This window comes from Nothoprocta perdicaria, unplaced genomic scaffold, assembly GCF_003342845.1.
Source record: "Nothoprocta perdicaria isolate Ctin4 unplaced genomic scaffold, notPer1 scaffold_137, whole genome shotgun sequence".
NCBI lineage: Eukaryota > Metazoa > Chordata > Aves > Tinamiformes > Tinamidae > Nothoprocta > Nothoprocta perdicaria.
The window spans coordinates 1,395,005-1,406,490 of record NW_020454505.1 but is presented as its reverse complement, the minus strand read 5'-3'; the positions used below and the strand labels follow the sequence as shown (position 1 = coordinate 1,406,490).

At 39.2% G+C, this 11,486-nt stretch overlaps 1 protein-coding gene across 5 annotated transcripts in view; it reads left to right on the top strand.

Annotated features, from left to right (window-relative positions):
• Positions 1-11,486, top strand: part of NBEA (neurobeachin) — a 462,643-nt gene that overhangs the window by 319,522 nt on the left and 131,635 nt on the right. The gene's annotated exons all lie outside the window — the stretch shown is intronic.

Genomic DNA, 11,486 nt, shown 5'->3' with positions numbered 1-11,486 from the left:
GGGCCGGGCCGGGCCGGGCCGCGCACCCGCCTCCCCGGCCGGCACCGCGGAGCGGAGCTGCGGGTCCCAGCGCCGGGACTCTCCTGCTGTCTTTTCTATTTTTGTTCTTTTTATTTTCTTTTCTTCTTCTTCTTTTTTTTTTTTTTTTGTTTTGTTTTCCCACTTTTTTCCCCCATTTTCCCGCATTTTTTTCTTTTTTTTCCCCCCATTTTTCCCTTTTTTTTTTTTTCTCTTTTTTCCTCTGTCTCCCGTGAGCCGGTCACTGCGCAAGGCGGCAGCATCCCGGCAGTTTAGCGATCTCCGGAATAAAACAACATTACGCCAAAGTCCGCGCTCTGTGTTGTTTCGGGAAAAATAAAAAAAAAAAACCCTCCGAGGCTGTAATCTATGTTGAAGTTTAATGCATTTCAGCATCGCTTTTTGTGCTTATATCTCGCGGAGGGAGAAGCAGTTGCTACAAGTATTTGTCACTTTATTTTTTCGCGTTTCCTCCAGAAATGGAGCGGCAGCAAGGAAGGACAAACCCGCCGTGCCCGCGCTCGGATCCGTTTCTGCGTTTCGGCCCAGCTCTCCCACACGTCGCCTAGAAGGAAGCGCTGGGCGGGTTTTCGTTGCGCTCCTTGTTTTCCTCGCCCCCTTCCCGGTGTCTCCCTGAGCGCGTCCCGGGCTGCCCGGCGGGGGCTGCGGCGCCCGGGCGCAGCTAAACCCAGTCTACCCGGCCCCGCTTCCAGGAAAAAAAAAACAAGATAAATAAATAAAAATAAATGTTAATTTAGGGAGATACAAAATCATTTTCCTCCCTCGCCCGCAATCGGCGCTTAGCCGAGTGTTAATTCTTAAGAGCTATAGAAAGAGCTCGCACCAAGGAGACGTCCCCGCGCGGAGGGACAACTTCGCTCCGCGTCCCACGCACGATCCCGCGCACGGCCGCTCCCGGCGCCAGCCGCTTCCAGGCGGGAAGAGCTTCCCGCGCCTTGGCGCCGCGAGCCGCAGGTGACACCTCCGGCACCGGGGCCGCTTCCCCGCTCCGCTCCGAGCGGCTCTGCGGGTTAGAGAAGCCGCTCGCGGCCCCGGCAGCTCCGCCCCTGGCCCTGCCCCGGGGCTCCCGCCGCCGCCTCCTCCCGCTGTCCCGGAGGCTCCGGGAGGAGCCTCCGGGACAGCGGGAGGAGGCGGCGGCGGGAGCCCCGGGGCGGCCCACGCGGCTCCCTTGCCCGCATTGAACTTAACGTTTAGCGCTAATTACCCCTTAATTTCGCCGCCTCCTTGGGAAGTTTCGTTCCGCACACGCGGAGAGAAGCGCCCGGTGGTTTGGAAACAGCGCGGATCCGGGCACCTGAGCGCGCTGCGAGCCGCGGGCGTGAAGTGCTTAGAGCTAGTGCTCCGAAAGGACAAGAAGTTGGTGCTGGAAATGCTGGAAATAGCGATAATTCCAAATCCTAAAAAGGCAGAATTCCTTTTCATCGGGAAACTTCACTTTCTTTCCTTGCTTTTTCTTTCTTTTCCCCTATGTATTCAATCGTTCTGCAAAACGGAGATTAAAATCACCCCATTAAAATGATGGCTGGTCGTTTGTCATGGCAATGGTGCCGCGGGATATTTGGTGACTTTTACCAAATTACTCTTCGGCGGCGATTTCCCCCTAATTAGAATATTATAGCGGCGATACTGAACCCTACCTGTTATTTTAGATACTTCCCAAAACGGTGCCTTGACCGTTCCTTCTTCCTGCTAGCCAAAAAAAAATAATAATAAATAAAAAAAAAAAAAATAGTTTTGGAAATAGGTGATTGCAGGTACTCGCCCATTGCTGCAAAAAATGTAATTTGGAGGAGAGAAAAAAAAAAAAGGAAGTTGCTGGATATCAATTTCACCAATCGTTTCTTTTCATATGGGGAAAAGCACCATTTAAACTGCACAGGTGGATGGACTTGGGCTCACAAAGTGCTTCTTTGATATCACTTTATTTGATATCACTTTATTTCTATATGGCAGTCGTCCTTCCACACACAACTCTTCATGAATTTTAAACTTTTATTTTTTAATATCTGCCTAGTACACTAGGGAGCCAGGAAAAAAAAGATGAAGTTGGGTTGATTAAATTATTTATCCCTCTTGCTGAAGTGAGTTTGAAGGCTCATGGAATATATCTGATTTCTTGGCTCCCCTTTCTTCCTTGCCCCCCTCATTTCACCCTGGTTATTTCATCCATATCATCCTGCCAGGAACAATAAATTTACTTTTTTTTTCCCCAAATAGGACAGATATTTTTAGAGAATGTCACGTTGTGTGAAATAAGCAGTATCATATTTTTTGTGATAGACCTTGATGGTGTCTGTAATCTTCCCTATACTTCCTAGTACTTTAGTTTGCATCTTCATCTTTGTATTTTGGAAGAACTGAAAAGGTATTTAACTTTAAAGGTATTTAAAGCTGAGTTCCTATCAAGCTCACAAATATTCCCCTTTAATGACATTACTGTACACCTCACTACTTAGATTTTGGATTTATGCATTTATAGGTATGGGAATATTTTTTTTATCAGTTAGCTCTTAGCTCTCTGCAAATGCCTTTTCTTTTTCTTTCTTTTTTTTTGCAGTACAGAATTAACTTTTATTGGTGCTAAATTCAACACATTCATATATTCTCATCCCATTAAAAATAAAAACGTTAAAAGTAAGAATTTGCCTTAGTGCTGGACTTTGTCATCCCAGGTCTTATGGATGAACGGTTAAGGCTTTAAATTGCTGTAATCTGCAATCTGTTAAGGGGAAAAAAACTAATTGATTTGTTTTCTCTAAAATGTTCCATCTGAAAACCTAGAGCTTGCACAACTGCAAATTGTAATTTTAGCTGAAATTGCAGAAAGGTTCAAGCTGGGCAAATGTGCTGATTTATTCATCTGGGTTACTTCTACATCGGCCCCTCCAAAACTAGACATTTCTCCAAGTAGAGCCTTTCATTTAAGCAGTCCAACACTCTTTTTTAAAGGTCTCCTGCTTTGAGAATGCTCTTTTCTGCTGAACTCAGAGAGGAGCAGGGAATCAGTGGGGATTAGCGCCTTTTAATCTACTACATCTGCAGTGGGTCATCCAGCACTGCAGAAGTCTCATTACTGTTTCCTGCTGCATATGATTAAATGGCTGAAAATATTCATCATTGACCTTGAAAATAAAGCTTTATGTGTTGGATGGGCAGCTTCTTAAGCCCAAACTGCATCCCTGGCAATACACTGTCTAGGGAAAGACAGTAGAAAATTTGTGCAAGTCAAAATGGAGGCGTGGTAATTTGGGGAATATGGTATTTTGTAAATTCTAGCATCATTTGGCTACTTCATACTATGTTTTATGAGTAACCCAGCATCTACTAGTCCCATCCACATGGGGAAATAATATGTCAGCAACGTACATACTTCTGCAGCTGGTATTTCTTTGTAATTTGGTTCACATTGCATAGCAAATTAACCAGCCACCAAAGTAAATTTTTATATGTAGCTGCAAGAGCTGTTGAAATCAGCAGAAAACACATTGCTGATCATCTTTGAACCCTAAGCTATATACAACTATTAGTATATGTAAGGCATATCTTTTATATACCTTTTGTCATATTATATGTTTCTTGCTAAGCTTCTCACTGCCAATAATACAGGTGGATTAAGTCACGCTAACTGGAACATAAGTCTGTTCTCTTTATATGCAACAGCATGGGGATGGTAAACTACCTGTGCAGCTCACTTCCTCTCAACTTAGGTAGAAAAAGACATGCCTTGCATATTTCAATCTAGTCTTGCGTTTTTTAATGCAGTCTATGGCTTTCAGGTATTTTCTTTCAAAATAACAGCGAAGGCAGGAGTTGAGTGAGTTGGTCACGAGTGATTAATACGTTTCATTGAACCTTATGAAGGCCCCGATCCTGCCAAGGCACACGTGGCTGACTAAAACATTCGGCTGCTTCTGGTGAAGCCAGTGGCTTTGGTAGGCTGTTAAATGCCCAGAGGATTTGCAAAAGCAGGGCCAAAGCGGCCAGCTCTTGAGGGTTAATTTATGGATAGCCCCAACGATGGTATGTCTTTGTAATGCTTCAGGAACATCAAATCCATGCACTCATGGTGATGATGAAGAAAACTAATGTCTACTCTTTTGCAGAGAGGTGGAACCTCCCTCTTAATGCCAGCAGCGTTGGCCTTTTACCAGCAGTGTGGAATTAGCTTCCTGAGAAAGGACAGCACTGTTTCATCCATATTTTAACAGGATGTTCCCATAAACCTGCAATCCCTAATCTGCTTTAAATCCTTTCCAGGGAGGTGAGGCTATTCACAGTAGTGCCTGAAAGATCGTGCTTTCCAAAATGGCAAAACAGGATGTTTCACATCCTTGCAAATGTTCAAAACTATTTCCTCAACTCCCCAAAGGTGCAGAATCTTTTAACAGACTTAAATATAAGCAACTGACTTTCTAGAAACACTTATTCATTGTTCTGATTTTTTTTCTGACTCTAATATAAACATGTCATCCAATTTATTACTTAAGTAATGAGGGGAAAGATCGCTTTAGAAATATCTGATACTCAAATCTTTTTGCCTTTAAAATGTATTGATTTTCCCCCCCATCAGTGCTGAAGGTTCTCCTAGCTGGTGCAAGGTCATCCTTGTAGGGTATAATATTGGTGTGAGGGAGAGGTTCCAATCAAATTGCTGTTAGAGCAGCAAAACGCCCTGGTTCTCCTCTTATTTGCTTATGAAAATTTAACCCAGACACCAAGTGTCCTTCCTTCTCCTCCCTTCCATTTCTTCTTCCTGCTCAGGGCCAGGGTTAGCACAGAATTGGGTCCTCTACAGCACGGAACCAACGTAATTGATATGAACATGACTATGAAAGTAACACGTAGTCTTCTAATTTCCTAAATCTCCAGTGCAATTTTAAAAGAGAAATACTGGCACTTTACAGAAATCTCCGTGTTTATCTCATGGGGATATTGCTGTAAACGTTTGCTAACAATAGTAATAGAGTTTGCCATTTGGGCATGTTGTAGTTTATACAATATCAGTGACATTGTAAAGAAGTAAAAAAAAAATGTTTATCTGTCAGGATAGCGGCAATGTTATCTGTTAGGGCTCCTTAGTTGTAGATGATAAGGAAAAGATACCTCTATTCCTTCCCTTTTTAAAATCTTTCTTGTTTACACTTTCAATTGGTTGAGAAAAAATATTTTGTAAGAAAAACAGATTTCTCTTTCTCAACACTAGTTCTAATGGAGTGAATTTACTTATGTGCTGTATTCATCAAAAATGCACTTGAGTGTAGATTGTAAATACATGCCTTTTTCTTATATAGTCATTATACTGGTAATTTTAATGTTCTGAAATGTATATAGGCCTATCAGGAGATAAGTTACTGCAATGCAATGAAGGGTTTTTTTTTATTATTATTTGTTTACAGTAACTATTACCATCTCTACACCTTTCTCCAAGAATTTCACGGCATAAAGAGGTTAATTTTTACTTACATTTTTACCGTAACTCTTTAAAGAAGGGGAACAAGTAATAACTGCAAATCTCCTACTAGCACTCTAAAATACACAAGAATGCATCACATTTGCTAGATGTTGTTGTAATGCTTGCGATTTTCAGATGCACTCCAAGAGACTCACCTTTTAAGTCAGTTAAAATGATAGCCGGTATGCTGGACAACCGTTTCCTCGTTATGTTCAGGAACATTCATGTTCATGTTCATTATGTATTATTAGCCTTTACTTGTAAGGATAAAATAATTCAACCATTTATCTTGGCAAACCCCTTATTTATAATCTGTACCTTCGAAAACTGTGTGGGACTGCACACATGCTCCTGCCTAGGCATCCTATTTTGTGAGGTCTATTTTAGCTTTTATTTTTTTATTTATTTATTTTGACCCAGGAGATGAGAAAAAATCAACTTTTCGTGTTAGATTTACTACTAACTTAATCCGCTCTTGGTAGGCAAATCGTGTATGTCAGTGGGGGGAAAAGAAGTCCTACCCCTCCTCCCCAAAATCCAGTTCTTCATTTGTTTTGTTCACCACGCTGCATTAACACAGTTTTCCCCTGTGTGCATCTGCCAGGGTACAATTTAGCCACGGGCATCTGTAGACCTTGTGGTGATCAGTATTGCAGGCAAAAGCCATATGTGTTTAAATAATAAAAAAAATCTCTTTATTTCATTTGCTGTTTTAACTGGATGGATAATTTTTGTGCCTCAAGACAGAGGAAGAGAAAATACAGAAATAATTAATTGCCTCTATTCTTGAGGCAGTTTCATTTTCCCTCTCCAATATGGAATGCTTGTCAGCCTTCCTGATAAATGACTGCATGTATTTGCATAGATTTTACATTAACACAAAAATTAGTTTTATTTGTGCAAACCTAGTTTACATAATAATGCAAAAATGTAGCAAGTGTAGCACTATGGATTATGTTTCCAAGTTTGGAAGAGTGTAGAAAACTGTCAAATTTTGATTTTATTATTATTTTTTAATTCTGCTTTTTTAATGTCAAAGCATATTAGTTTCTGTGCTTTTATTTTATTTTATTTTATTTTATTTTATTTTATTTTATTTTATTTTATATTTTGATTCTTTAAAAATCCAACGCACGGTCCTTCCATATTAATAAATGATTTCTTCAGTCTTTCATAGATGGAAAAATTAATGCTGGTATGAAATGGGTTTCTCCCATAGACTTTCATATACCCACCTTATGAAATACCCTCTTAAATTTGTTTACATTTTCAAAAAAAAGAACAGAACTATTTTGGAAAGAATATCACAGCAAACTGCTAAGTACAAATGAAGAATATGTTTCGAGTTTCTGATTCTGCTGTTAAAATGCTGCTTCATCAGGTATTCTTTTATCAGAGCTTTCATGTATTACAATAACTTGTATTCCAGTGTAGGATTTTCTTTGCCTATATCTAATAAATGGTCTGTTTAAAGTGATTGGGCCTTCCAGGCTTGAAATGATAGTAATATACCTCTAGTTAAAACTGTATCTTCTTCATGGTTTGTCGTGCCCCAAAATAAAAATTTACAAGCAAATTGTTTTGAAATATCCTCAACAAAAACCACGCTGCCCTAATTTTGAAACAATTGTCGTTTCACAGGCCCAGGAATTGCCTGCTTGTTCACGTTATAAACCTGGTGTCCTGTTGTCTAAAGGCACCTGCTAATTGTGTGACACCGGCGCGTTCCCCGCGCTGACTAAAATACAGCTGCGCTCACTGCTGCCGTTTCATGCTGTACAACAAAAAGAAAATACTGCTCCTTATGAAGCCTGCTCTCCTTAATGGCAACTTAAGCTCTGCGAGTGCCTTTGCCACTTCTTGAATCTGGGACACCCGAGGTGCCAGCTGTCACTGCGCAGCTAATGATGACAAATGCCCCTCGCCATGCAGATTGCCGAGCTTGCAGGCTCCTATGAAAGGCAGCCAGATTACCTTTCTTCAGATAGTAACTTAACCTTTTAAACTCGAGTGTCAGGGTGAAATTATTAGCTGGGGTGGTTTCAGTATCTGTTTCTTTAAAAAGAGGGGGGGAAAAAAAGCAAGACAAGAAAAGAAGAAAGCAGAAATTTCAGATAATACCCGACTGGCTTCTCCCCTCAAAGTGTTCGTGCTTCTCTGGTGTTTTAAAAATAGGGAGTTGATGCCACCGTGCCGGTGAGCACTGTGTGGTGTTTGCCAGCAGCAAATGCATGAGTACGGGACCCGACCTCTCAGTTGGACTGCATTGAAATGGGGACAAATGGGCCAAATTCTGCCCCTGCTCAGGTCCGTGCGGTGCTGCTGATGCACAGGTGTGCGAGCCACACGTTAACCCACGCGCCTCATCCTGAGCCTCCACTGAGGTTGCACATACATATACCCTGTTCTTTACATCATATGTCGTGTTAGCATTCTGAATCTATTGGCCAGTGTTAAAGTCTGTATATAAATTAAAAAAAAAAAAGTATTTACTAACCTGTATGGATATAAGCAATTTCACAGAACTCACTGTCACTGCTGGCATAGTTAATATTAAGTTAATATTAAATTCTCGGTTGCCTTGAAAGTAGTTAGCAGATGTGAGAATATTGCACAGTTCTTCAATAACATTGTAAAAAAGCAGTACACTAGGAGCACGACATATGCCTAAAGGTCTATGATGTCCCCTAAAGACACTTCTTGACTGGATGTGTGTGTCTGTATTTCTATATGAGTGTATTGTATGTGCCTATACGTACACCTGAACATGTAGGAAAATAGATGCATAAGCCTTCATATCAATGTACATACACGTGCAGTAGCTTATATCCAAATATCATTGAGCTATTTCAAAGTTTATATTAAAATACTGACATATATGGGTGTATTTAATATTTAATTATCATGCTTTAGTTAATATTAATTTTTGACATTAAATCAGTCTGTTAGGTGCACAGTGTATATGCACATATCAGCTTCCTTCTGAGTAAATCACAGGTTTAATATAGCATACTGTAATAAAAAACAATATTTTCACATGATTAAATAACAAACAATATTTTCACATGTAAACAATATTTTCACATGATTAAATCCCCATAGTAATGGGCAATAAGAGAAAATCATAGAAAACATGTGGAAAGCCATCTTAGTGAGAAGACTAGGAACTGCATGGGCTATGAGTACAAGAAACTGAAATAACAAGGAGGGAAAAAACCTACATTAGGTATGAGACTGGAATCTAAGACAGCAAATAGTTACTGTGAATGACAAAAAGTACAGAAGACAGGAAAAAAATAATTAAGTTGAAGAGAGAATTGAAGATGAGATCAATGATGCAATTATATTTGGTCCTGTAGTAATCATTAAAGGAAAGGCAATCTAATCAAGTAATTCTTTTTTTTTTCCCCAGAAAAAATAGATCTCATTGCTGATTCACATACTTTCAACAAACTTAATTCAGTAATTACATGTTTTGTTGATAAGATGTATGAAATGGATATGCTATTTAATATACATTAAATAGCTTTTCTTTTTAAAGTTTGGGGATAGATATTTGCTTTTGTCTGTGCCTAAGTATGCTAAATGTATCATTCTGCTTTTGCTTTATTCTAGTTTTCTTTAAGTTATTATGTTCAACGTACTTAAAGCTACACACGTTTCATTATTTCAAGTGTAGCGCAGTCTGGGAAATAAAAAGGACAAAGATCTAGTGTTTCATACTGAGCTTTCTCAGCTTGTTGGTTGAATGGGCATCAAATGAAGTCCAATGCCTATACAAAAGAAATGTTCCTTGTTTGGATTTGCCCCATCTGTGTCATCTGGTGGCTTATGCAATAGGAGGTGTTATCACATGAATCCAAATGCACCAGCCAGTTGTTTTATGGACTCTCTCTGTGCTTGGAGGAGTTTATAAGTTGCCCACTCTATTGTGTGTCACTCCCAGATGACACGTGTGCATTCTGCTGAGCATATTTTGGGGGTAATTATAACTAATGAAGCCTGGTACACAGCTTGTTCACAGAGTGATTTATTCGGCTCCTGTCTGATTCACGGGAGTTCTGTAAAACGGTTATATTGTGCATTCCAGTTTGGACATGTATGGGAGCATGTGGCATTGAGTCAGTCGGAGAAAACGGAAATAATTTGGTTTTCCGTACACTGAAAACTAATTATGAAGATATTGGACGGGTGCATCTGTTCAAAAATATAGGAAAGAATTGAATTTGTGAACAGGATCTATATCTTAAGGTATATTGACTTTATTGTTGCTGTTGTGCACTTTTAGGAGATTTGCATTTACCTATTGAGGCATCCTGGTAAATTGATCACAGTTGCTATGTACTCATCAGTTAAGTTTAAGTTCCCTTTCTACCTTTTAGCAAAGCAGATTTTGTAATACAAGTTGTGCTCTTGTATCCAATGATATTCTGTAGAAAGGTAAATTTAAAAGTTGGAAAGAAAATTTCTTGCCGCTTTATAGTTAGAAAGCAACAAAACAGTCATTACCTGGTGTCAGCCTCTATTTACTATTTAACCATAGCTATCGCACGCATCCTAATTGTTTTGACTTACCATCTCTCATGCAAGCAAATCCACTGACATTAGTGGGGCTCATCCTCTCTCTACAAGAAGTATTCATGCATTTGTTTGCCAAGATGGTTTTTAAAATCTGTTTTTTGCAAGGCACTAACATGCCCCTGAAAGCATGAGGCAGCTACAGGGTTTGCCACTTCACCTATTGAAATCACAGATACCCAGGCAGGCTGCATGTTATTACAAGGATCTCAGCATTAGTCTTCAGTAATAAGCTTTGGTTCTGCATTTCTGATCTTCATCTTCTAGCTCTCTATCCACACTTGGAAGCCTTTTGTATCTTCTCTTTTCGGGGCGTAAACAATTCATTATTTTCTGTGCAGAAAAGGGATGTTTAGTTTTATGTTCTGTTCTGGATTTCCTCCATATATAAAACTGTGTTCTGGATGCAATTTTTGCATGATGATTTATGTGGCTATGAGATCTCTGATTTGAGGTTCAATTGCTAATACAATTGTGATAGGTTTTAATTTAGGGAGTAACACTTGTATTACAGACTAACCTACATCTTATGCCAGATGTATGGAATGGGGAAATGTTTATAAGAAAAGATAGGTTGTATCACAAGAGATTTGCCAAATTGGCCATACTTATTTATCACAGAATTTCTTAGATGGGATCCACAGATGAAAACCAGTATTTTGCACATTTTACAAGATCTTCTGTTTTTTGGTTTTTGCTTTTTTCTTCTTGTTCTGTGTTAAATGACTGTGACAAACAGTGCTTGGCATATTAAAAATGCCACAGAATGCATAGATATTTTACTGAAGGAAAAATTGTCACATACTTAAAAGAATGTTGAGTTGGAATTATGTTTTTTGCTGTTAAAATACTGCAGTGATTAGGGGTCATTTTGTTTTCTAATCTAGTCATGTTTAGTCAGAGTACATGTGTTATGTATATATGTATTTCATAAAATATTTAAGATTAGTGGGCCATATCAAGCTCTATGTTAAATGATGGTGCTAATTACACGAGGTATGTGATTACATCAGTTGAGTCAATGAAGTTTATGTGTCATTCTGTTGTGATGACCAAACTTCAGTTGCATGAACTAGTTTCCCATTTTAGTCACCCTCTTCAACAGCACTGCACTTTCTTACATCAGAGGAGAATTTAGTTCTCTGAAAACTGGGAACTGCAGCCATAGTTTCATCTTTGCTACTTTTCGTTCTTCTGTAAGTTGCATTCATTTTAAATATTTTCATTTCTTTGCCACTCTAAATTTTTGTTGTTTGTAAACAGAATGACTATGTCACTGCTGAACATAAAAACTTTCTTATGATGTGCCATGCTAGATACCGAGTGTATGATTTACTTATCAGTTGTGGGTAGGTGAAAATAATTTTTCATATCAATATCTAGATATAATAATAAAATAGTACCTATTACCTACAGT